Source organism: Macaca thibetana, chromosome 3, assembly GCF_024542745.1.
Source record: "Macaca thibetana thibetana isolate TM-01 chromosome 3, ASM2454274v1, whole genome shotgun sequence".
Taxonomy (NCBI): Eukaryota; Metazoa; Chordata; class Mammalia; order Primates; family Cercopithecidae; genus Macaca; species Macaca thibetana.
Window position 1 is genome coordinate 45,122,708 of NC_065580.1, and position 27,155 is coordinate 45,149,862.

Below are 27,155 nucleotides of genomic sequence, written 5' to 3' on the forward strand. Positions count from 1 at the left end.
ATCACTCCAATTATAAAATTGAGATTATACTCCTAAAAACAATAAGGCCAATACTTAATACTACATTTGAGGAAACAGCAAATGACCAAGGCAACTGTTTAAAGAAAAACTAGCTTTCATGAATATTACTACTGAAAATATATCACTGTACACCCATAAATTTACTTTATAATTTTAATACTAAAAGTGTTGCAACGTAAGAAATCTAAATCTTCTCTAAAAACTCTCTCCAGCTTCTCAATATTCTACTACTAACCTCTTCCTTAGGTCATACTATTTCTTCACATTTCACCACAGCTAGGCACTTTTTTGTCTTGTTTGTTTCGTCTGGGAAGTTTAGGGCAGGGAATGGATAAATACACACAGCAGAGCAAAATGGTGTATTAAAAAATACTTGGAAGTAAGCAAGTGGAAGCACTCATTTATTTTACAGGCAATAATATCTTCAAGAAAACAATATTCTATAAGGAAGAGTATCCTACAATATGAGTATTTCTGTTATTCAATAATAATAAATTTTCACATAACCAAAGCTGGGCTAAAAAAAAAAAGTGATGGCATTTTTAGACAACCCTTCTAACTATGCTCAGTCAAGATGTTAAAAATGTTACAGGGCCCACTTTGAAGTTCTGAAAATCAAATGAGGAAGCTAAAAGTCTAGAATAACTCCATAAGAAAGCAATGAAAATGACCTAAGACTCATGAAAAAAAAAAAAAAAAATAATGTTCCAAGAACGTAAATTATTTTATTTAATAAAGACTATAGAATTGTTAGGACTTTAGTTCAAGTATACTAAGAGATACATAGCTGGACCTAAGAAAATGTTTATTCCACCTAAGGAAGGAACAAAACTAAACTGCAACATTTAAAATTTGAATTAGGCATAAGATCATTTGCAGACCATGAGCACTGGAACATGTTTTTTTTTTTAAAGTTTCAAGCACAGGGATTACCTTTACAGAATCTTTAAGAATATAAAGAGGAATCTTTCTGGGTTGGATTTATTAGAACCCTATGAATTAAGAGCTACATAAATAAAGTTGCTTTTGAAGTCAGTGCTAATATTAAAATCTCATTAGGCCTATTTTAAGATATAGGCTTTCTTTTATCAAAAAGTAGCATGAATTTTGGCACCGGTTAGAATAGAACATTTTGGGTCCATTCATTTATGAATAAGACAACTACCATTCATCACAAAGTTCAAGAAAAAAAAAAAATAGCTTGAATGTGCCAATAATTAATATTCAGCAACTGTAATATAATTGATACTATTTCTGAATTAATAGTTAATTCAGAAATTAACTATTCTGACTTACAATTTTGTCTATTAGCAATCATGTTGAGAAAACTTCTTAGTGACCTGTGTGCTTAATCTCATTCTCTTCTTACAAGTCAATGGTCTCTTTCCAATTTAATTCAGAGAGGCAGAAAATACATGATGTTCATCATTCTATCAGTATTACAACTAATAACTGATTTAACATGACACAAAAACAAACAAGGGCGATGAGGCAGACCCAGATAGAAATCCAAAAAAGTCACACATAAAATCCCTTTTATGTAATTAAGTTTTATATCCTTCACGTCTTCTGTTAAAATAAAAATGGTAAATAACTTCTGACTATATTCACTATACTGTTACATGCTCTACGAATCTCAATCAAACCATGCAGTTATTTTCACATACTTAAATATACTTTTCATAAAGTATAATTCTAATAGCTATGCAAAGAGACTTGTTTTGTGTGTTTGAAATTTTGCTTGTACAAAGGAAATATAACTTGTCATTACAGATTACATGAACATATAATGTTCACCTTTTTTCTACTGTTATGTTGTGCCACATATAACTATTTCCTCCCTATTTTAGGTTTCTAGAAAATCACGAAAGTTTATCTTATTTTTTTTTTTAAGCAAAACCACTGCAATATAAGAAATGCAAAGAAATGAAACTCCAAGTACAGCTTATTCAGGCACAACCATTTCATAAATCTCTTCATATCATAATGTAATTAAAGGCCTATTTCCACCCCAAGTATAAATTATATAAAAACAATATCCCAAAATATGAGTCAGGCAATTCTGAACATTATAAATAGTTCACAATTAACATACGTCTATGTTTCCTTTGATTGCTGTATTTATTCTAATATACACTGAAGTATATTGGTAACATTTTAACAACCTAAGTATAAAGTATATATTTAAGTTGAATTAAAAATTATTCCCTTAAAAATCCTCACATTCTTTTTTATACTTAAAAGTGAACTTTTAGATGATCTTTTTAAATTGAGTGTCCTCTCTCACCTACAGGGATGTTTCATCAGGTTTCTAGTCTCCTCTTTCAAACTTAGTAATTTAATCACAATTAAACATTTATTTCACTTAATTTTAGATAACAGTGGAATGGCGTGTATCCTCAGGAAGTATTTAACTGGACAGACGACTGAATATGAGTCTAGTTAGGCAATAAAAATAAAAGGAAAGAAGGAAGGAAAGAAGTTAAGCAGGCAAGAGAAAAGAGGCCTTTAAAAAGCTCTAAAGCTGATATTAAATTGGCCCTAATGATCACAGTGTATATAATTTTGTACCCACTCTTTTAATATAGATACAAACAAATCAAATTTGTAAGTTAAAAAAGCTCTAAAACTGATACGAAATTGTATGACCCTAATGATCACAGTGTGTATAATTTTATACCCACTCTTTTAATATAGATAAAAATAAATAAAAATTGTAAATTAATTGTGTTTAACAACATCAAACAAACACTACATTTAAAAAATCCAGTACACTGGAAATGTACTGATCCATTACTCATAGTGACAGAAAAGATAAACAGGCCCCTTGACAACATAAAACATTTCCCAAGGTATGCCACAATGCAAACTTGAAGACAAAAATAACTGAAAGCTCATCTTTACTTCAGTTTTGACCTCTAACACAGACTTGCTATTAAACATATCCCTCTTGCCTCCGCTGCTGCCTAAACAAACTATTTAAGTTAGGAGAGCCTGCAAAGATGTGCCTTACAGGCAAACTTTTGTTTTCTAAAAGTAAATCTCTCCCAATACTTCCAGTTGGAAAACGTCCACTTCAGCTGCTTGACAATAGGACGTCACTTTCTCCCTTGGGCTTACCTGCTACTACTTAAGTATTCTTCCAAGTAGACTTTGGACATGTTGGGAGGTAGCTCTTTAAGCACTCCTGATCTATGATGACTACATATGCACACACTTTACACACTCCCACAGGTCCTTCGTACCCTTTCCCCCTCCATCCTCCTCTGAGAGCTCACCCAGGCCACCTAGCGCACCTTGCATGGCCAAAGCCTGCCCACCAGGGAGCGAAGAGTACTTCAGGAATAATCCTCAAGATCAAGAAACTTACTGGATTTTAACATGTAATGGAAAAAAGAAAAAAAAAAAGGTGTGTGTGTGGCGGGGGGAAGGGGGTGGTAGATGGGAGAACATGAGCCTTACAGATAGCAGCTGTCCATTAAGTGGTTTAAATCTGTTGGTTAAAAAGCTGAATAAACAAATACACAGATGGGTCTAGGTCTTTGGGGATTCCGGATTCTGCGCAGCCTCCCAAGCGATGGCCAGGTCGACTTCTCTTGACTCATCCCTATGCAAAACGCGCACTGGCTCCACTTTCCAATCCCCAGACTTGCACCCGTCCTTCCCCTCACGTTCTTCCTAATCAAAGCGTCACCCCACGCGCCAGGTGCCTTAAGAGACTTACCTAAGAGATTCCAGAGTCTGAGAATAGTGAGGATAACTTTTCCTCCCTGCTCTAGAGAGGCCCCAACACCCACAGCAAGTGAGGGTCCGCACTGAGGTCGGGTGTCAGGGCGTGTTGCGGCCTCGCTGGTGGGCAGAGGCGCGCGAAAAACGCGCTGGCGGCGCGCGCGGCCACCCAGTGGGTCCCGCCCGCGCCGCCGCCGCCGCACGTGCGCCGCCGCGAGCGCGAAGGGCGTTCGGTCCCGCGCTGTGCCCGCCTGCCCACCAGGGCCACTGTGGACTTCCAGGTAACAGCCAAGTGAGAAACCCTCCCTATCTCCGAAAGGTGTCTGCGCTCCTCCCACGTCTCCTCCCCGAAGTGCCGAGAGGTGCGATTTCACCCCAAACCCACCCACAAACAGCCAGGAGACCTCTCCAAAGCAAAATAAAAGTAAAACCAGGCCAGACCCCGGGGGAAGCGGGTCGTGCTAACGCGTGGACAGGGAAAGAAGCGCGATCAGGGGCAGCAGTTATCCCCATGCATGGTTATCCCGAAGCGTCAGAAGGGCCCAGGAGTTTCTTGACTCCAGAAACAGGAGTGTCCCCTTTCCGTCTCTCTCCTTCCCGGAGAAGTACTTCTGAGATAAACGCTGAAGTGCCCAACTTAGACGCGAGAAGCGTGCACTTGCCCAACTAAGTAAATAAAGGTCAGCATTGGGATCAATAAAGTGTGAGCTTCTAACCGCCAGATGTTTTTACTGTTGTTTCTTCTCCCGAGGTTGGGTGGGGGAGGGTGCGGGGAAGAAGGGGAAAAGACAACAAACAATTAAAAAGAAGAAAGTAAACAAACACACATCTGGTGTTTCGACACACATTCTTCTCCAGCCGCGGTCTCTCTGGACGAAGCAACATTTTGCATATTCCAAACTAAAAATCATCCGTGAGCCAACAGCAAGTCTCCCCTCTCCACCCCCTTTTCCCCTATCACAAAGCAAAATTAAAAAGAACAACAAGTGGTGATGCTGGGTCCGGAATGCGACCCCAACGCCGAGCCCAAATTTGACACATGTCACACTCGCCCCGGCAAGCAGGGCGCTGCCTTTGGGGCGAAACTTTGTCGCCACCACGGGAGGAGCGCGGAGCAGAGTAAAGTCGCAGCCCGGCCCGGCGTGGAGGTGGCTGGGACAGGGTGGGGTGCGGAGGTGCAGCGCGCCAGAGTGAGGGCCAAGAAACTTACCGCGACCGGGGACGCCGTGGGCAGCGTCCCAGGAGGTGGCACCGCGGCGGCAAGGCAGAAGCCCCCAAACAACACACCCACGCGCGAGTCCGGGCAGCTGCTGCCGCGAGTGGGGGGCGCGCCCGGGGAGGGGGGGGCGAGGAAACCGCAGGCGGCGGACGCGGCCGCCGCATAAATAACCGGGGTGGGCTACGGGTCGCGCGGGGCTAGAGCTGGGGCGAAGCGGCGGCCGCGGAGCTGCACGCGCCGGTGTGTCTCGCGCTTTCTCGGAGGCTCGCGCTGTCTCGCGCAGCCGCTCCCCCCACCCGGATCTGTGTGTGTGTGTGTGTGTGTGTGTGTCTGTGTGTCTATGTGTGTGAGTGTGCGCTGGCAGGCGCGCGCACCCGGCCGCGCGCGCGTGTTGTTGGCAATGCGAACTGTACACACACTGCGCACGGGGCTGCCTCTCTTCGGAGGGGCCGGGTGGGGGACAGGATGCCGCAGAGGATTCTGAAGTACTGCCGGGCCACTTGTTTGTTTTGTTTTACTTTGCGTTGTTACTGTCGTTGATACAAAAAAGAGGTTTGGAACCAGCTGGTTAGGATGCCTTTCTCCCCCCGTCCACTTATCTCCCCCCGTTCCCTAACTTCTTTAAGGCGGGGGAAACGCGGAGCAGAATATTGTTCGGATTTGCAGCGGAGCGTCCTGGCTGACGTCAGGTCCACCTGCTATGTAAACAACCCGCTGGAGAACTTGTTTGTGCTGTGCCAGCTCTTCCCCCACCCCCACTCTCTCCCCACCTCCTGCTCCGCCTTCTCCCGCTCGCCCCAGACGGCGAGTCGGGGAAGGGGGTGGGGAGGGAGGCGAGAACAAAACCGTATGCTGTATTGGCAAAACCGAGTTGTGTCTGCTGCTTCTTGGCAGTCCCCAAAGTACGTCCTCTCAGCAGACGGAGCTGCTGGCAAATGAAACAGGGGATTCCACTTGAAGTGCAGAAAGCCTCGAAGGGATCCAAAGCCCTCGGTGGCAGGGAGTTAAAGTACATGATAGTCGGAAAGGGAGACCCGAGCGTGCGTTAAAGCGCTGATTGGCCTTTCTTTTCATGGTGTGCGCCTCTGCGGCCTGGGGCGGAGAGAGGCCGAGTGTCTTTCTCTTCATTGTTGCCCTGGTTCCTGTCTCACTTGGGCCAAGGAGTTCTCGGGCTTCCTCGTGGTCGCGCAGCCCAGGTCACCGGGGCGCAGCTTGGAAGGAAGGGGCCGCCGAAGTGGGACTTAGAGAGTCCGAGGTTTTCGGGAAGGGTCCTATCAGTGGCTGAGGGACTGAGGGAGCAAAAGTAACCGGAAAGGAAAGAAGAAACGGCCAGAGCCTGCTCCGCGTGCACTTCAAAGCCGAGGCGCCCGCGAGGGGATGCGCGGGCCCAGCCTCCAGCCCTGGGTCCCGGCTCCTGTTCGCCGGGTGTGACGCGGCTGGCCGGCCCGCGCGGGACCCAGGGTGGGTGACAGGGGAAAGGCCGAGGGAGGACAGGGCGGGCCCCGGAGGGGACGCGCGACCGGAATCGGGGCGAGGGGCTTCCTCCGGAGCCCCAGCCCAGCCCAGAGAGGGGCCGGCGCTCCCTCCCCGCCGTCTTCCGCCGGTCCCTCCCCTGCCCGGGGGCCGCGCGACCCTTCGCCGACCGCCTTCTCCGCGCGCCGCAGCCTGAGCCCGCTGCTTTGCTCGCAAGTCAGTCGCAAAGCGTGGCGTTCCGAGAGGCGCTGAAACTTTCCTCCAAATAGCTGCTGCCAATAGGCCGTGGTGAACAGAGCCTGGCCCCCGGCTGCTTCCCGGCCCTCCTCCCTGGGGAAAGAACGGCTAACTTGAACCCCTCCGGTGGCAGAAGAGGGAGCGGTGGTGGTTGGGGAGACGGGCGAACCTCACGAACTTGTGCCTTTGAATCTTTCCTTTCCTCAAAGAGCAGCGCGCCCTTTCTCTAAAGGGCAGACGCGAGCTCACACACACACTTGGCACCAACCCTTTCCTTCAGAACCCGCGGCTCTCCTAGGGAGGAAGCAGCCCTGGCACCCAAGTCGGTAAACACACCGTCAGGGTTTTTTTAGTGGAACCAATTAAGTCAATAAGCCATGGGGCTGGCCCTAGGAAGACGGCCCCTGCCAGGAGGAAGAGGAACGAGGTAGAGTTGGGCTTTGAATTGCGGTTCTTTCCTTGAGCTTTTCAACTCCGGCAGTCCTCAAGTGCTGTGCCTACAGACTGTGTTCTCACTCTTTTTTAATTCGTCTTTTTCTGAAATGCAAGCTGAACAGTGGACAAATAATCCGAATCTTTTAAAAGTGGGAGCAGAGAGAGGAGGAGGAGCAGTCATTATCATTAGAAAACGCCAGCCCCAAATGGCCCTACCTCGCCCTTTTGAAAGGTGGGGATAATTTTATGTTAAGTAATCTGCGTTTATGCTTCACTAGGAAACCTCAATAAAAACGGATTCTGAATTAACTTGAAACTATTTTGGAAGAGAGAAGAGTAAACGACGTGGAAATCCTTGGAAAGCTGGGGATGTATCTTTCCAGGGGGGTTGTAAATGAAGGGAACAGAACAATCAAAACGTGGACAGCTTCTCACTTCTCTTTCTTCTTCCTTCCCCGCGTACATCGACCCCACTGACTTCCCTTTCTCTCCAGGTGTACCGAGTAAGTGAGCGGGAAAGGTTTATTGTAAAAGAGCTTGGGCCACTTGGAAGATCAAGTTCCCAACGAGGAGAAGGAGGGTTCGGGTCTCTACACTTGGACAGGAACGAGTTTAGTGAGCCTTTCACTTTTCTGTACACAAAGAAACGTTTTGGTGAAATTCGCAGCCTCTAACTTTCCTTTCTGGCGAGTACAGATGACCAAGAGGTGCGAAACGACATCTCAGTCGGAGGTGCATATATTTATAGAGTGGGCGCGTACCTTTCCGGGGCCTCATTCTCAGTGAGACTGAGCCCGCAGCTCCCCAGTGCCGCCGCTCAACTTCGCCCCCACTATCTCCTCCTCGCCTGCTGCCATGCCCCGGGCCACCAACCCATCCCGCGGGGAAGCTGTTCAGGGAGTTGGGAAAACAGGTCCTGACAGGAGCCGCTGCCCTCGGTGGACCCCTCGGCTGCAGCCAATGAGCTGGGCCCGGGTTCGAGAGGTGAAAGTTCAGGCCCGGGGCTCGCAGCTCGCTTCGCCTCTCCGGCCGCCTCCTTTTCAGCCCCTGCCTCTGGCTACACTGCAGACACGGCCCGGCTACCAGGGGCCGCCACGGTGGCACGTAGTTTGTTGATGGGTGGTCATAAAATATATTTATTTGCAATTCCTTGAACTCGTCCACCACTCCCGCCCCAGCATGGCCCCGAACACTGCAGGCTTTGTTCGCCTCGGCTGCTGCTGGAACTGGCCGGGGTTTAGCGCTCTGTGCTAGCAGACTCCAAAAAAAGTTGAAGTATAATAATAGGAAAACCGGGTTTCCGCAGCCGAGGAAAACGCTGAAAGGGCAAACAGCGATCGAATAGTTTTCTTTTGCACAAGTCACTGGTCAGCCCACTGGATCAAGGCAGCCTTTAAACGAAACGCTGCATATTGGAAAGAGAAGGAAAGCCAAATTCTGTCCCTGTAGTCGCCGCGCAGGGTCATAGCCACTGTTCAGGTCTCCTTTGCAGCACGTGGATCTGCAAAAGTCATTTAAAGAGGTTCCAGAAGAAAGTTCAGTGGGACAACTGGGTGAATGAAGAGTTTCACCAACTGGACATCAAAGCTTCCTCACGAAAGTTTATTTGATTTCAAGTTTATTTTACGACGAAACCACAAATCAACAAAATCTGAGACACTGCTCTAGTACGGTGCTAGTACAAGATAAATTCGTTTGAAATGGTCTCTGTCAGCGCATCTTGCGCGAAATAAAACACCACAAATGAGACTAAGTATAGCCAAGATGAAGGAAAGCGACGTACGCGAATGACAAATTAGAAATGTTAGTTTACTGCTTCTCCCAGTGAACCTCTTTGATTTTCAGTTATTTTTTAATAAAAATATAATTTTTCACACACTTAAGTCTGTTTTTTTCCAAAACTTTCAAACAATAACTACATTTTTCTCTTTCAGAGCCGTTTTATCTGTGTAATTGTGACTTGTACTTAAATTTCAACTGACTTGGAGAAATCGCTGGGAGAGAGGAAAGAGGATGTTTTTAAATTATTATTTTTTCCTGTTATAAATAGCATCTTCAAAATTGTTACTCACTTAAAATAGCTTGTAACTAAAGTTTTAAATGCAAGGTAAAATATTTTTCCTTTCACACAGAAAAAAGTCACATATCAGTTTCCTATGTTTTCACATCCACTACAGTTTTCTGAAGATGAGCAAATAAGCAGATTCTTTTTAGACGACTTTTCCCCCATTCTCCTCCCTGACATATTTAGGGAAAAGAGAAAATTCTAATTTCACCGAAGTCAAATCAAGGGTAATCTATGTTACATCAGACTGAATGGAGATACTGTGAAATTGGTGGAGTTACACCACCATCTGTCGTTAAGCTTAGGGACTACAAAATTTGGGACCTATAATAAATCTTAATAAGCTTTCCCAACTTTTTAAAAAAAGTTACAGACTATATTTTTCATTTGTGTTTTTATAGCCTATACCCTGAATTTACCTGGACTCTGAAGCAATAAATATTTGTTCATAAACCTACACTTCTACCTGGGTTCTCTCATCTTCAGAAAAATTAAAATACTCCACATCTGCCAGCCTGCACATAAAGCCCATTGGAATCATCTATGGGCCTGCAGATTTCCGCTGCCCTGCCCTTAGCTTCTAGTAGGCTGCTGGCAGAAACCATGGAGACTCAACAACAGGGGTTGCCCATATCCTCCAGTGAATAATACGCTTAATTCTCTCTCGAATGTAGCCTAGTTCATTGTTAGTACTGTATATCTAATCTTGGAAAAGGTAACCACAGCATATCACTGCTAAAAAGTTGGCTCTGAGTGTCCTAAAAATTTGATTGAGAGGCAGTTAATACTAGGTTCCAGTTTTAGTTGATCTTGGTGGAGAGGCAAAGATCAATTGCTCTGGGATGGAATCTTGCAGGCTAAGTAGGTTCTATACCCAGGAAAGCTTTATCCAAATGCATACAGAAAGGGGATAACTACTGTATAAAGAATTCCAATACTGAATCAAAAGCCTCCATCAAGCAGTGAAGACTCCATTTTTTTGTTTGTTTGCTTTTCACAACCCTCCAATCCTCCAACGACATAGTATTGATATTATATCTGTATTTCTAAGGATCTTAAAATATTTCACTAGAATGTTGTACCCCTTTCTGTGTTAAGGACTTGATTACCGAATTTCTATTTTCCAGAAAATAAAAATCAATGAAAATAAAGTCTAATGACTTGCATATGTTAGTAACACATCAACTAAAAATAATGATGTTGACTTGATTCATACAAATTTGTCTATATTTGACCAACTTGGACCCACAGAAAAGACAATTTAATATGGTTCAGTTTAATAGATCCTACATTTTTCTGAGACATAGTCTATAAGAGAAAGCAAAGTTACATTTTTTCTTACACACTGATTCAAATATGTGAAATTTCCTGATGCAAGAGCTCTTTGCCTGTTAATGTTTCTAACATGAAATTAATCTTAGACTTGGTATGTTTCTGAATTACTATGAAATGTTATAACTGAAGGAAACGACAAAGTATTCTAATCCAATATCCTCATTTTAAATATCATTAAGCAAAGCCCAGGCATGCAGGAAAGCCATATAGCTAGTTAGTTGGTAAAATTCCAATAGCTTTTGAGCTATTTTGTGTTTCTAAACATACAATCAGGTAGGTTCCTGTTACTCCAGAAAATGCCTTTTTTTTTTTTTTTTTTTGCCATACATCTCTGTGTCTTTACAGTTTCTTCACATCCATCAAAACTAATGTGGCTCAGTGATGGCAATAGCCTTGGATTTTATTACAGTATTGAAGATGTTAACTGTCATGTCATGCCCACTGTAATACACAGGAGAAAAAAAGTCTGATGACTCGTTTCTCTTGAAAGTCAATTAGACTCTGCAAGGTTTCTTCAATAGTGTAAAGAGGTTCATTGCAAGTGTTCATCATAGAAAAGCTGATGGCAAGAGGTGCTAAAACAAACCACAGTTTATGATGTTTTTCAGGGTTAATTTTCTTCAGGGACTCATAGGAGAAACCCATAATCTCATCAGCAGCTTACCTTCACTACAGTTTTAAGAAATAAAGGCTAACATGAGGCTATGAGACAAAATACAACTTTGATTTTTTAAAAGCTATGAGCAAAAGAGGACTATAGCAAGATTTGCATCAGTGTAGATTTTTATTTTGGTTTAATAACCATATGGCTCCTATAATCATAGTAGTTTACCCAAAGAACACACGGAAGTTATAATTGTAACAAATCATAAAAAGATTCAGTCATTTATCCTGTTTTCCTTCCCCTTCTCCTTCTCATTCTCTTTCTGTATCTCCCTCTTTCTATTTTCCTCCTCCTTCTTTTTTTCTCTCTGCCATAATCTTTGTCACCACCCTCACAATAACAACTTCCACATTTTTCCACAGATATTTCTCTGATGAACTCCAGATCAATGTATTCAATTGTTTATTAATAGTTCCATTTGGATTGTGCAATGGTAGCAATTTGCTCTCTTTTCTCCTTGGCCAGCTGCTCTTTATGCCACCTGGTTAATAGTTAATGGTACCTTAATTCACCCAGTCCCTAAAGCTGAAGCAATCCAAGTCATATGTGCCAACTCCTCCATCTTCTCAAATCCAAGCAGCATTAGGCCTTGTTCATTGTTACCTATTATTTTTTCCGTCGTCCTCTTCCATCTGTCCTTATGGTTATTGCCTTACCTCAAGTCTTTATAATTTTTTATGTGGTCACTCTTGATTGCTGTCTAATCACCTTCCCTACTTCCAGTCTCTCTTTGTTCCAGTTCGTCCTCCTCATTGCTTTCCAAGACACATTTAAAACACATGTCACTTAGAATCAGGCAAAGGTTCCCTGCAGTCAATGAAGTCAAATCTTAAATTTTCAGTCTGGTGCAACAAAGATGTCTAGCAAATATGAAATATTTAATAGTCTTTTTGGCATGAATGAATGAATGAATGAAAATCATGCCCCAGATAAATATATTTTATATGTAAAATATACTGTCAGAACATTGTCAGATATATTTTTTTTGCTGTGTATCATTTTTAGCAAATCCATATATCTGCTTTGCTATCCAAACATCTGGCTAAAATAGTTATAACTGATGATTTTCATATTAAAGAACTTAGCGGATAGCTATAAAGATGTATTAAAACTGGCATTCAAATTCCCAACTGCATTATTTAATGGCTCAACAAATATTTATATATTAAGCACTGTGGTAGGTTTCAGGGAATTAAAGATGTGTAAGATTAGGTCCATACCCAAACCTCACATTCTAATGAGGGAAATAAGATATTATACATAGACTAATTCAATAAACTATAAGATAGAGGTTTGTGCAGGACACTGTAAGACCAGAGAAAACATTTCTTAAGGCTACAGTAAGAAAATAACACAGCCCTATTTTTTTTGTCTCTGATAATCACTTAAAAAATTAAATCTAACAATGTGTCTTGTGACTAAAAATATACACTTCACCAAATACTTGCCTAAGAAAATTTATACTCTTTGGACCAAAGCATGAAGTTGTGGTAAAAATATGATAATATCAAATATAATAGTGGGTTTAACAACTATGAAGAGGGACTCCGTTAATCCCTTAAATTATGTTACTCTTACATACATGCACTTTTATAAAAAGATTATTTTTAATTTTTCATTATTTTACCACAAGAAAATAGTTTTATAATAGGAACTGAAAGAAAGTGAAAGAAAATGTAAAAACTGAAATGAAAGTAAAAGAAAAATGTTCTCAGTTTATTCACACATTTTCCTCTCAGTATTTCTCTAACTCTCAAGTGAAGTAAGCAAGTTATCCTGGGCCATCATATTCCTGGGAGACAATCATAGGAAATTGCACTCCCCAATCTCTTTCTTCCTCCAACCGCCTTTTTCTTTCTGTCTTTGTTTCTTTTCTTTTTTTTTTTTTTTTTTTTTTGATAGGGTCTCACTCTAGCCCAGGCTGGAGTGCAATGGTGTGATCTCGGCTTACTGCAACCTCTGCCTCCCGGGTTCAAGCAATTCTCCTGCCTCAGCCTCCCAAGTAGGTGGTATTACAGGCGTGCCACCACACCCAGCTAATTTTGTATTTTTGGAAGAGATGGAGTTTCACCATGTTGGCCAGGCTGGCCTCAAACTCCTGACCTAAGGTAATCCGCCTGCCTCAGCCTCCCAAAGTGCTGGGATTATAGGCGTGAGCCACCCTGCCCGGCCCTAGCCACCTTTTTCTGTCTCATCAAGGTGCATACCAGTTTCCTTCTACCCCTCTTCCTTTTCATCACTCCCACCTCAGTACATAAACATAGACTAAGCAAAACTTTCTTTGTTACTTATCTTCCCTCAAAATTCCTTCTCTTTTTCTATTCTTTTTCATTTAACTCAGCATTTCTCAACAATCATCTCTTTTTCTCTTCCATGCTCTTTCAAGTACACACACACGCACGCACACACTCACATACACATCATAGTTTGTGTTTAAGAGCAGAGCTACTCATGTAAGAAATTAAGAAATGAACAGTTAACATTTTAAAAAGTAAAAAGAAAACAAACAAAAAATTAGTGTTATTAGCTTTTAAATCTTTGAAAATCCCTGGATAAGGGAGCAGAGAAACACTCTTATGCTCCTCTGAAAGTTAAATTGATACAATTAGAAGGCAATTTCTCAACTTGTGCTAAGGCTGCTAAAATTAGTCTCATAGCTGGATTGCAACCCAAAAGAAATAATCTGAAATACAAACAGAAAAGTTTCCTGCAAATGCTGTTTGTCATAGAATTATTTATAATAGTACATATTTGGGAAAAATATATAAGGTCAACACTATATAATATAGGCTTGGTAATAAAATAATATTTACGGGATGTTTTAATGACAAAACGCTTTTGTTACATTATCTGGTAGAATAATAGCATATAAAAATGTACCAAAAGAAGACCAGAAAGAAACATGCCATAGTGATATTACCCTTCAAAATAGTCTGTATTTATCCCCATATTCACACCCTTGTGTAGTCCTCTCCCACATTGTTCCAGGCTCTGTTATTGTGGCTGATAGTATGTGGCCTAAGTGACAGTATGGCACTTCCTGAGTTTAAGTTATAAAAGATGGTGGCTTTCATCTAGGTATCTGGAACTCTCTCTCTATCACTTTATCTGGCAAGCTGCTGTGTTTTAAGCAGCCCTCTGGAGAGACCTTGATGGTTAGGAAGTATAGTATTATAGTATCTGGCCAATAGCCAGAGAAGAATTGAGATCTCCCAACAACCATGTGACTGAACTTGGAAGCAGACCCTTCTTTCCCAGTTGAATCTTCTTGAGATGTCTGGAACCCTGGCTAACAGCTTAATAACCTCAAGAGAGAAACTGGGCAAGAACCACTCAGGTAAGCCATTCCTGGATATCTGACCCTTGAAACTATGAACTAATAAATATTTGTTGATTTAAAGTTGCTAAATTTGAGGTTAGTTATTACACAGCAATAGATAGCGAAAACAACCGTGATAAGAAAAGTTATATTTAAGTTGTAGAATCTCAGGTTTCTTTTAGAATTACCTCCAATCAACATCTTCTAGTAAAACTGGATTTATCTTAAGCATAGTACAAACATTAAAGAAAAAATTACATTTCAGTCTTTACTTTTTATTTTATTTACTGAAAAGAGTGGTATTACACATTCTGTAATATAATCTAATAGCGTTTCTACATATGATAAGTAAATTTCATGAACTAGCAGGGTATTTGAATACCATTTGCAAGATTGTTTCCTAAAAAATGCATTCCAAGTTTTGGGCTTGCTATAAAATCCATTTTAACTTGTCAGCTTCCTATATATGTCTATCAAAAAAAATCATATTAAAAAAAATTTTAGGCTTTGATTACCTTGACAGGATAACTGTTAGAGTATTTTCAGTCTTGTCTCAGGTAAATGAGTAAAAACAATCTGTAAACTGAGAGAGTAAGATTACTTTCTCAGGTCATATTTAAACATAAGAAACAATCATTGTCTCTTGAGATTTTTCTAATTAGGTTATAGCACAGTTACAGTAGTTGAGTAGAGAATGTCAAAGCAAGTTCTAAATTAGTTTAGCAAAAATAAACAAATCAATAAATTTTTTAAATCAAATTACAATAAACATACTAAGACAATGGGTTGGCTAATCTGTTAATATGCCTGTCTCTTCATAATATATTATAAAAACAAAAAGTAGCAATTTTATGCCTAGTTAATTTTTTGGAAAGTTTAAGTCATGGAAAGCCATAGAAAGTCATTTATGGATCCTGATCATATTGATTATATAATCAATTTTAATAATATCAAGATCGTGTTGTGATTTAAACAAACTAGTAAAGTTAAATAGGCATATAAAATAATTTCCCTAACAGGAATATACAATGTGAACATATTAATTATTTAGTTATTTTGACAGTATTCTTAGGGTAACCAAGAACGCCAAGTACATTGTTGAGTTTACTTCAAGACTATTATACAGAATATTAATAGTATTTTTATGATCATAAATATAGTTCCTGTCATAAGAATATATGATATGTATTAGATAAATTTCTGCTAAAGCGAGATTTCATTTCCGTATCCAAAGAGTCTTACATTTTCTGACTTTTTTTGAAGTTAAAAAAATTCTTTTTATTACTTCTATGATCCTTTGTCCATCATGTTGTTGATTCATCTTCTGTAACAATTCTCTTTTCCACCTCCTCACTAAATTCTGTGAATCAGGATCAAAGACAAAGATGTCTGAACTAGTGAAAGAAATGTATGATATTTTAACCAATTGAAGAAAACTCATTGATACCCTCTATGGTCATTTGAAATAACTAGGTCATTAAGGATCATAAATCATAAAGTATCCTTGCTAGAAAAAATCGGGTATCTGTTAAGCAAAAATCCATGTTCATTAGCCCATGATCCTATATGCAATCAAGTTCAGGTAATTTATTTTTAGATAAGGGATATGAAAACTCTATGTTGGGACATAATGCTATTGGGAAAAGGACACGCAAAAATGAACCATTGAAGGCAATTTGACCTCTAAAATGTGATTAGTAAGATGAGCTCTACCTTGCAGATTTTAGCAGGGAAATGTGGTGAGCATATGTAAGACTTTCAAAGGAAAGGAAGTTCAGACAACTGTTTGACTGTGAGAATTAGATAAACTATAGTCATAAAACATAAACCCTTTTACTTCCTGAATTCAGTTCAGTTTGATTCATTTCAGCAAATATTTATTGAGTCCACATTATTTGTCTGTCAATATTTAATAGCTTAGAATCATAATCTTTGGGTTAGATAAGAGCTTAAAGGTCCCCTAATCCAAGATTCTTCCCAAAGGAAGAATTTGGGTATGGATTTTTGTTATGAAGTGGTATTTCTTAGAGTCTTTTCATTAAAAGTAGTCAGGAAACAAGAGTCCAGAGATGGCTGCCTACCCAAACTCTTTCCCAAATTTCTTGCATTTCAAAGTAAGTGTCCTCAGAACTTTTGTTGATTACATATTGAGCAGATTATTTCTGGAAATGTATAGCCTAAACTGGAACTGGAATACTTATTTCTTGGAAGACTGCTATTCCTGCCTCCACTCCCCCAGGCAAACCTGGACTTCTTATCAATCCTTTGTTATTTCTTTCTAAAGGTTTATAAACTAATGCTAACTCTTGATCCCTCTGCAAGAGGGTCTGAGGCCAGCCTTCTCCTAGGTGAGTTTGCTTTTTCATTGCCTCCTCACTATTGACTTTGAATAGAGCATGAGATTCTTACCTTGCTTAGTAGCCACCTTGAACTTTATACTGACTACCTGAGGGAAGTCCTTAATTCTGCAGTCATCAAGTTCATCAATGATTTTATGGTAAGGGGGGATTATTTTACCACCAGGAGCTGATACAGCTGGAAGAGAAAACATCTAATGAGCACCTGTTCATTAGGGCCAGAACAGGACCAGAAGTCCTGTTCTCTTCTATGGCAGAAAGTTGGGGAGTGCTTCCATGAGAACATCGTAGAGAGATGTGGGTGTTTAGGTATCCTTTGCAGTGGATGCTTAAGTTTCCTTATCTTGCCACTTCTACAGTGCCTTCTGGAGAACTCACTGGCAAAAGGGGATTATCCTGAAGTCAATATATAGGATAATCAGGTACATTTATTGTTAGACATATACCTTTGTTATCAAATGTAGTGATGTCTAAGACGAAGTCTTAGATGTTTGTAAGAAACATAATCTGGGCCGGGTGCAGTGGCTCATGACTGTAATCCCAGTACTTTGGGAAGCCGAAGCGAGAGGATCGCTTATGTCCAGGAGTTCAACACCAGCCTGGAGAACATAGACAGACCTGTGTCTCTACAAAAAGTTTAAAAATTAGCCGGGCAATGGTCGCGTGTGCCTGTGGTCTCAGCTACTTGGCATTCTGAGGTGGGAGGATCACTTGAGCCCAGGGGGTCGAGGCTGCAGTGAGCCATGATTGCACCACTGCATGCCAGCCTGGACAACACTGGGTGATCTTTTCTCAAAAAAGAAAAAAAAAAAGAAAAAAAGAAACATTATCTGTATGGAGATTTGATGGAGCATACTCAGTTAAAAGTATATCAGAGTTACACTATCTTTGCCATTCACAGTCATTAAACAGAATAGGTGTCACTGTTATTTTGCCGACTATAGACTATCTAAGTCTAAAATATAATTTGAAAACTACATAACAAGAGAGATGATTGGACATAGTAATTATTGCTTTTTTATTTTTAAAATAATGATAGAAATGAAAGAAAATTCACCATGAAAGATGATTCTTCTTATTTAGAGACATTTGGGATTCACATACAATTGGTACAAGAAAGATGTACTGAGAGAAGTTTTAACCAATTGATTTCATGTTGCAATTAAAAAAAATCACATAAGCAAATTGTATTACTAATAAGCTTTCAATTTTTTTAGCTGTGTACTCTGACATTTTCTATTCTAAAATAAATTTCTCACTCTATTTTCAGTTTTTGATTGCTGGTTCTGATTTTTGTAGATTTCCGACTTTCATGAAGGCAGTACACTTATGAATGTTTAATTTACTGATGTGTAAATGTTAACACAGGTAATTTTGAAAATCCTTAAAGTTAACCAGTTACTAATTAGATTAGTCCTTTTGAAAGTGAGTTTAAACTTTGTCATATATTTTACAAAGTGGACATTCAGAAAAGGGAAGAGAGCTACTATTTGGACAGAAGCATGCATATAAATGAAAATGACAATTCGTTATACTAAAAATAAATTTATACATTGAACTTTATCATAATTAAACCTTTTACTCTGTGAAAGACCCTGTTAAAAGGATGAAAAGACAAACTACTGGGATAAAATATTGGCAAACCACATATCTGAACAGAAATTTTATCTAGAACCTATAAAGATTCTCAAAACAGAACAGTAGAAAAAATGATAGTCAATTAGAAAATTGTCAAAAGATGTAAGAAGACATTTCACCAAAGAGGATATACAGATAGCAATTATGCACGTGAAGCAATATTTATCATTAGTAGCTATTACACATCTATTAGAACTGCTAATATAAAAAATAGCAACAATAGCAAAGACTGGCAAGGATGTGGAACAACTGGATGTCTAATGTGTTGCTGGTGAGAATGTAAAAGGGTACAGCCACTTAGAAAAATAGTGTGGCAGTTTATTTTAAAACTAAACAGATTCTATACAACTGAGCAATTGCACTTCTGGGCATTTATCCCAGAAAAATGAAAATTTAGGCCTACACAAAAACCTGTAAAGAAATTTTTATAACAGCTTTATTTGTGATCTCCTCAAACTGTAAAAACCCCAAATATTCATCAATATGTCAGTGGTTAAACAAACTGTGGTACATATATACATTGGAATACTACTCACCAATGAAAATGCAATGGATTATTTATATATGTAATAACTTGGATGGATTAAGGACATTATGCTGAGTGAAAAAAGCCAATCTCAAAGGTCACATAGTATATGATTCCATTTATGTAACAGTCTGAACATAAATTATGGAAGTGGAAGAGATTGGTGGTTTCTAGAGATTAGTGGTCATGGGGTAAGGGAAATAGGTCTGACTATAAAGGAGTAGCGTAGGAGATCTTTCTTGTGATGGAATAGTTCTGTGGTTTTTTTTTTCTTCTCTGGTGGCTATACAGAAATACATATGTGATAAAATATCACAGAGCTGTACATCATACCAATGTCAGTTTCCCGGTTTTAATGTTGTACTACAGTTATGTAGGGTGTAACCATTGGAGGAAACAATGAAAATTACAAAGAACCATTCTGTATATTTGAACCTTCCTGTGACTATCTATCTGACTATTTTAAAATATACAGTTATAAAAATTTTAAATACATATGTAAAACCAATGGAGAAAGCCCAAAAGGGATTGTAATAAAACCAGAGGAGATAACTACTGCCATAGCCCTAAACAGACAGTTTATGTCCCTGGATAATATTTAAGAAAAATGTCCTCTCATTGTTTTGTGGAACAGTAATGCTTATTTCCACATGTCTAAGCATAAGAGGACTCCTGTGAGATAAAGACATTCTGGAGGTAAATGGTGGTAATGGTTGCACAATCATGTGCATGTGCTTCATGGCACAGAGCTGTACACTTGGCAATGTTTGAAATGGTATTTTGTCTTGAACATATTTTACAACAGACACAAAATAGTGCTCCTTTGGGTTCCACCTCTGGCAGCTGGGAAATGATTCTTCCTTTTGGTATATTTATGATCCTTGTAGAAGACGGGACTAAGATGGCAAAAGCGGGAGTTCAATCCAACAAAAAAGAAATTGAGCAAAGAAAGAACCAAATTAATTGTTTCCTTTGGATTTTAAATGCATACTATACAAAGAAATTCTGTACCTTGAAGGGACATATAGTCTTGATTTTGTTTTCCAAAATACCAGTGGTGTTATTGTTTATTTTTCCTTAATATAAAAATTAATATCCGTTCATGGGAAAAATTATATAATACAGAGAGAAATAAAGAAGGAAGTATACATTAATCAAAATCCCACTATCAAGAAATTACTCTTTCTTTTCTCTTTGTCTTCTCTCCTCTCCTCTCCTCTCCCCTCCCCTCCCCTCCCCTCCCCTCCACCTTTCCTTTTTCCTTTCCTTTTCCCTTTCCCCTTTCCTTTCCTTTCCCCTTTCCTTTTTCCTTTCCTTTTTCCTTTCCTTTTTCCTTTCCTTTTTCCTTTCCTTTTTCCTTTCCTTTTTCCTTTCCTTTTTCCTTTCCTTTCCTTTCCTTTCCTTTCCTTTCCTTTCCTTTCCTTTCCTTTCCTTTCCTTTCCTTTCCTTGTTTTCTGATAGGGCCTTGCTCTGTCCTCTAGGCTGGAGTGCAGTGGCGCCATCATAGCTCACTGAAGCCTGGATCTCCCAGGCTCAGAGAATCCTTCCACCTCACCTCCCAAGTAGCTGGGACTACAGACGTATACCACCATCCCTGGTTAATTTTTTATTTTTTGTAGAGACTGGGTCTCATAATTGTTGGCCAGATCGGCCTTGAACTCCTAGGTTCAAGTGATCTGATCCTCCTGCCTGGCCCTCTTAAATTGCTGGGATTACAGGTGTGAGCCACTGTGCCCAGGCAAGAAATTAACATTTCTAACATCTTAGCATATATTCTTCCCCAGCTATTTTTGTTTATGCACCACATACACACACACACACACACACACACACACACACACACACACACACACTTACCCAGAAATATGCTTTTTCACTTAACTATGTTGTATACATTGTTGTATATAAATTAACCTAGAGCTACATAAAAATTTTTAAGGAAGCAGATGTATGATTGAACCATGGTTTAATCAATCATTATTAGATATCAGTTTCTGATAGAGGTGTGCTGAATTTTCTGAAATAATTATAAATTTGTCCACTTCATTTGTAACTCTGTTATTATTGCTTCATATCCTTTATAAGTATGCAATTAAGTGAAAATCATTCATGATTTGTTTCATCTTCTTGATATATTAATCCTTTCATAACTACAATGTGTTTCTCTTCATTCTTATTATTGTTATGCTTTCCTTCTGAGGATGGTTTAGTGGTTCCTACAAATATTTGGAAAGGTAACATTTTTAGTTTAGTTTAATGCTAAGAACATTTTAATTTTGCTTTTTTAAAAAAGCAGTTTAGGTTATGTTATTTTGTTTCCAGATAGGTAGAATTTCTAAAACTTTTGTTACTGATAATTGTATTACTGTGGAACATAATTTACATGATATTTATTAATGCTTCTCTTATGAATTAGCAAAAGGATAATTTTTCCAAAATTTCATGTGTGATTGAAAATAATTTTGGTTATGGAGGCATATGTCTTATAGTTTTAGCTTGTTAACTGTATTCTTCAGATCTTCTGTATCTTTGCTTATTTTTTGTTTGCTTGATTTAGCTGATTTGAGAAGCCTATAAAAAAACCTTCTACTATAATAGTTATTGATTGTTTATCACCCCCCATTCAGGTCTGTTATTTGTTATGCATACTTTTGAAGCTATATGTTAGATGCATATATGTTATTGAAACATTCTTGTTCTTTTATTATTTTTATAATGATGCACTATTCTAGTATCCATTTTTAGTGATGAAAAATGTTGCTGTCAGTCTATTGTTCCTTAAGAGTTAATATCTTTTTTATTTTTGTACCCTTTATAATTTTATCTGTATTTTAGATAGGCGAACTTGTGTTTTTATTTCTAGGAAGTTCTGTTATTATATCTTCAAATAACACTTCCTTGTTGTGTCCTTCACTGCTCTACTTCCAGAATTCTTATGCGATGTGTGATGGAGATTGTTGGTCTGTCCCCTGTCTTTCTTAATTGTTCCTTCATATTTTCTCTCTTTCTATATCTCTAGGCTATATTTTGCATTAGTTTCTCAGCAGTATCTTCAATTCATTAATTTATGTTATTATTATGATCTGTTTTGGTCTAGAGTTTATCTCAAAAATTAGATCTCTATATTTCAATAATTGTATTTTTTATTTCGAACTTTTCTAATAATTCTTTCTTTCTTACACCTACCTCTTATTTTAAAAATTCTGTGCCTGATTCTTTTTTATACTTGTTGTTCTTTTAATGATTTGTGCCTTTGAGCAGTCCAAAACATACCTATTTTAGAGTCTCTATCCAATTTTTCCAAGATTTTAATTTTACCTGAGGTGCATTCATTTTCTAATTTTGTTTTGCTGTTGTTGACTTCCAGTAGTATGTTTACGACTCTCATTTCCAATTCAGGCCTCATCCCTTTATCAGTTCAACCCCTGTGTCCTCATGAAAAAATGCTCATCATCACTGGCCATCAGAGAAATGCAAATCAAAACCACAATGAGATACCATCTCACACCAGTTAGAATGGCGATCATTAAAAAGTCAGGAAACAACAGGTGCTGGAGAGGATGTGGAGAAATACGAACACTTTTACACTGTTGGTGGGATTGTAAACTAGTTCAACCATTATGGAAAACAGTATGGCGATTCCTCAAGGATCTAGAACTAGATGTACCATATGACCCAGCCATCCCATTACTGGGTATATACCCAAAGGATTATAAATCATGCTGCTATAAAGACACATGCACACGTATGTTTATTGCGGCACTATTCACAATAGCAAAGACTTGGAATCAACCCAAATGTCCATCAGTGACAGACTGGATTAAGAAAATGTGGCACATATACACCATGGAATACTATGCAGCCATAAAAAAGGATGAGTTTGTGTCCTTTGTAGGGACATGGATGCAGCTGGAAACCATCATTCTTAGCAAACTATCACAAGAACAGAAAACCAATACCGCATGTTCTCACTCATAGGTGGGAACTGAACAATGAGATCACTTGGACTCAGGAAGGGGAACATCACACACTGGGGCCTATCATGGGGAGGCGGGAGGGGGGAGGGATTGCATTGGGAGTTATACCTGATGTAAATGACGAGTTGATGGGTGCTGACGAGTTGATGGGTGCAGCACAGCAACATGGCACAAGTATACATATGTAACAAACCTGCACGTTATGCACATGTACCCTAGAACTTAAAGTATAATAATAATAATAATAATAAATAAATAAATAAAGATACCTTTAAAGAAATAGACAGTGATAAGAAATGATATAAAACATTGACTTTATGTGTATCTCTAGAAATTATATAGATAGGTAGTCAAATTTATTGGATACTAATAGTTAAAAAAGATGAGAAAAAACATAATCTTGAGCAATTTTACAACATTCAGAATTGGCTTTAGGTACATAAATCATTGTGATGATCATTTAATTTGTTTTGGAGTAAAATAGTGATTCTTCTGTGGTGAAGTAATAATTGTTGACTTCCATCTGCCTTTGTAAGAATACCTCTTATTTTAGTCAAAACATAGGAAAGATTTGTAGGTCTAATGATACTGCATTACTACGCATATTTGACCATTTCCGAGTAGGCTCTAAATAGGGACCTCTCTTTTAAAGTACAATAACTGTAAAATAACAACAAAAACAAAAATCCCCGCACCTCCCACCTTTCCTCTTCTCATTTCATCAATATACTGCTTTAGCTCTAGAAATATATCTGTAATTAATGAATTGTTTTATGGAATTAATTTTTTCTCCAGATTTTTGACCTTTGCAGTGAATACACTTAGAAACAATCAACCAACAAACATGGCCCATTTTTTATGTTGTCAACCCCACTAAACCAATATTAAGTAAACATTCATATTTTACAGATTAAGTACTCTGAGCATTATGACAGGAATGAGACATTTAAAAACAAGCACAATGAGAATAGTGGAAAATTTCAATTTGGATTACATTAAATGGTGACAGTAATACTGTGTTCAAGGATTAGTTTTAGTTCAAGTCACTGAAAATATTGCATCTTTATATAAGTAATACCAATACAAATGTACGTTAGTTTCGCTTGTGGTAGTTCAGTTGTTATTTTTGTGTAAATTTTTAAAAAGTAAGATTAAACCACCGTATTTTTCTTAAAAAAAAAAAACAAACAAACCCTGTGTCCTGTGAAGAGGACCATATTGTAATTAGGATCAACACATGATGATAACGTAATTTGCCTGTATGTAAAACTATAGCCAGACAGGTGGAGGAATTAGCCCCATATGTGCACGAATCATATCTAAAATTGACATATTAGGGCTACTTAATTTACCTATGTATAAAATTTACAAACAGCTGTTGGGGGGTGGTAACAAAACCAGTGAAATCATAGGATAATTACAGAATAATCAGCAGAAGCTAGAATAGTCATATGTAGGACCCACATATAAAGGTTCCCAAATAACAGCTCTAGGCTTCCACATTTCAATGACATTTGCTTCCACTGTGGGGATACATACTGTCTCTCTGGTCTCCTAACACTGGAAGATAAAGTGTTTAGCAGGAGATTCAGGACCTTAAGCTGATAAAAGCTCTTGATTTAAACCTATTCCTTAGTGATGGCGTAGGCCAGGAATCAGCAAGCTTTTTCTGTAAATAGCCAGATCATAAATATTTTAGCTTTGCAGATCATATGGTCTCTGTCACAGCTATTCAACTCTTTATAAAAAGAGCCATAGTAAAATATTTAGACTATTGAAAGTGCTATGTTCTAATATAACTTTATTTATGAACACCATAATTTGAATTCATATACTTTTTATATATCATGAAATATATTCTTTAGATTTTTGTCACTAACATTTAAAACTGTAAAAATACCTGTGGACTGTCCAAAAACAAGAGCTAGATCAGATTTGCTAATTCATGGTCTAGGCAGCCTCTGGGAATAAAGCAAGCATCCTAGCTAGCAGGCTACTAAAAGGCCATTGCCAACACCCACCTGGACGTTAAGATGTGAAGGTTAAGATTAAGGCCCTTTATTCCCACCACAAACAACTGTGTGTGTGGTGTAGATTAACAAGAAAATTTGAGTTACACAGATTATATAATTGCATATTTGATAATATTCTGTTGTGTTCAATAATTCTGTCATCACTTTAAATATTTTCAAAAGTTTTAGCATCATTACCTGAAAGTTATTGGGGTAATTGTAGCAAAGTTCATTGTAGATTTGAGATACCTGTAGTTCTGAGAGTATTTTAACATTAGATTTCTACCATTGATTTGGAATTTTGGCTTGCAGGATCATCTTGAGGAAGAGAGATTTTCTATGTTGTCAGTTTGCTGTTGTTTTTCCCTCAGTCTCCTTTAACTCTCTCTTCTCACCCCGATGTATTTAACAACTTTGTGTTGACTGTACCTGCCATCCTGATCCTACCGCCTCCCTACGTCTGCTATGAGCTAGTCTCAGGCAGTATGTGAAATCAGTAATATTTTTTCTGTCTCCTTCAATGAGTTTGACTTTGGTCCTCCTTCCTTTTGGAACACATTCTGTCCCCTTTTTTCTACATGAGATACACTCCTGGTAACTACTGCTTATAACAGCAGGTATGTTTCAGCCTTACATGCTGCTTTGTATTTCTGTTCCAGGGAGATTTTTATCTTGTTATTGAGTCCAGAGTTTCTGGTTTTCCATTTTATTTCTCACCGCTATAATTTTAAGCCAAGGTAGCACTATTTATTCAAAGTCTTACCTACCATTTACTGATAGAAAATCTTTATATATATATATATACACACACACACACACACATATATGTATATACACACACAAATACATACATACACATACATATATATACACATATATACACGTATATATATTGATATACACACACACACTTGTATGATTATTTTCTTAGAAGTTCACTAAAGTGGAAATCCTATGTAAAGGACATGTGTAAAACAAATTCTTAGCCCTGTTGACATACAGTAAATTGTGCTCTTTCCTCCACACGTATCCTACACAACACTTTTTAAAACCAGCTTTGATCTCTACCAAATTAAACAAAAAATAATTCTTCTTGTTTGTTATTGTATGCTTTTTACTTCACCACATTTATTTAAATACAATTTACATAAATGAGTTGCAGAATATTAAGTACAAAGTTCAGTGACTTCTGACAAATGCATATATTCATGAAACCCCTACTTCCATCAAGAGATTTAACTTTTATATTACCTTAGAAAAAGCATTTTGTTTTCCAGTCCATCACACAACCACACAAAGGAAACCATTCTTTTGATTTATTCTACCACAGGTTAGTTTTATCTGCTTCAGAGCTTTATATAAATTGGCTCCTATCATCTTTTGTGTCTGGAATCTTTCACTAACGTAACAACTTTGAGACTAATTTGTGCTGTTCATATCATTAGTTCATTCCTTTTTATTCCTGAGTAGTACTCCATTGTACAGATATAGTAAAATGTCTTTACCTATTCACTTATTTATGGCTATTTTGGCTGCTTACAATTTGGGGATGTTAAGACTGTCTGAATTTTTCATTTTTCAATCAACTATTCTCATACTATTTGTTAAATGCAAAACAAAAAGCAGCAGCTACAACAGCTATAATAACAAACCCCACAACAAAACCAGAAAACCCTTGTGTTCTTTAAGAATTATTTTCTATTGCTTTAAGCAATAGAATATTTTCTATTAAGAATTATATTCTATTGCTTTAAGCAATAGAATAGTTGACTAACAGTGACTTAAGCCATAAAAATAATTATTATGCCTTAAAAAGAAATCTGATGATATGGTTCCAGGGTTGGCTCAATGACTTAAACATGTTGTTAATACACTGGATAATTTTTATTTTTTAATTCCACTGTCCTTAGTGTATTGATTCTTGTATTTGCGACCTTATGCTTGCAAGATGGTTCTAAAAGCTCCAGGCATTATGTACCTGCAAGTAACAGGGGGGTGGGGCAGCTTTAGCATGTTCACTTCTGTGCCATTTTATAAGAAAGAAAATCTCTGCCAAAGCTCCCCAACAGACTTTCCTTCATGTCTCATTGCCCTGAATTATGCCTCAAGAGCATCTGGGAATGGGGGCAAAATTCTAAGATTGCCTTC

The 27,155-nt window shown here is 38.5% G+C and overlaps 1 protein-coding gene across 1 annotated transcript in view; it reads right to left on the minus strand.

Annotated features, from left to right (window-relative positions):
• The window catches only part of FOXP2 (forkhead box P2), a 595,047-nt gene extending 590,016 nt beyond the window's left edge, over positions 1-5,031 (minus strand). Inside the window, exon 1 of the mRNA XM_050782631.1 lies at positions 4,961-5,031. The gene's annotated coding sequence lies outside the window, so the exon portion shown is untranslated. The remainder of the gene's footprint in view (positions 1-4,960) is intronic.
• Positions 5,032-27,155: the final 22,124 nt, after the last annotated feature.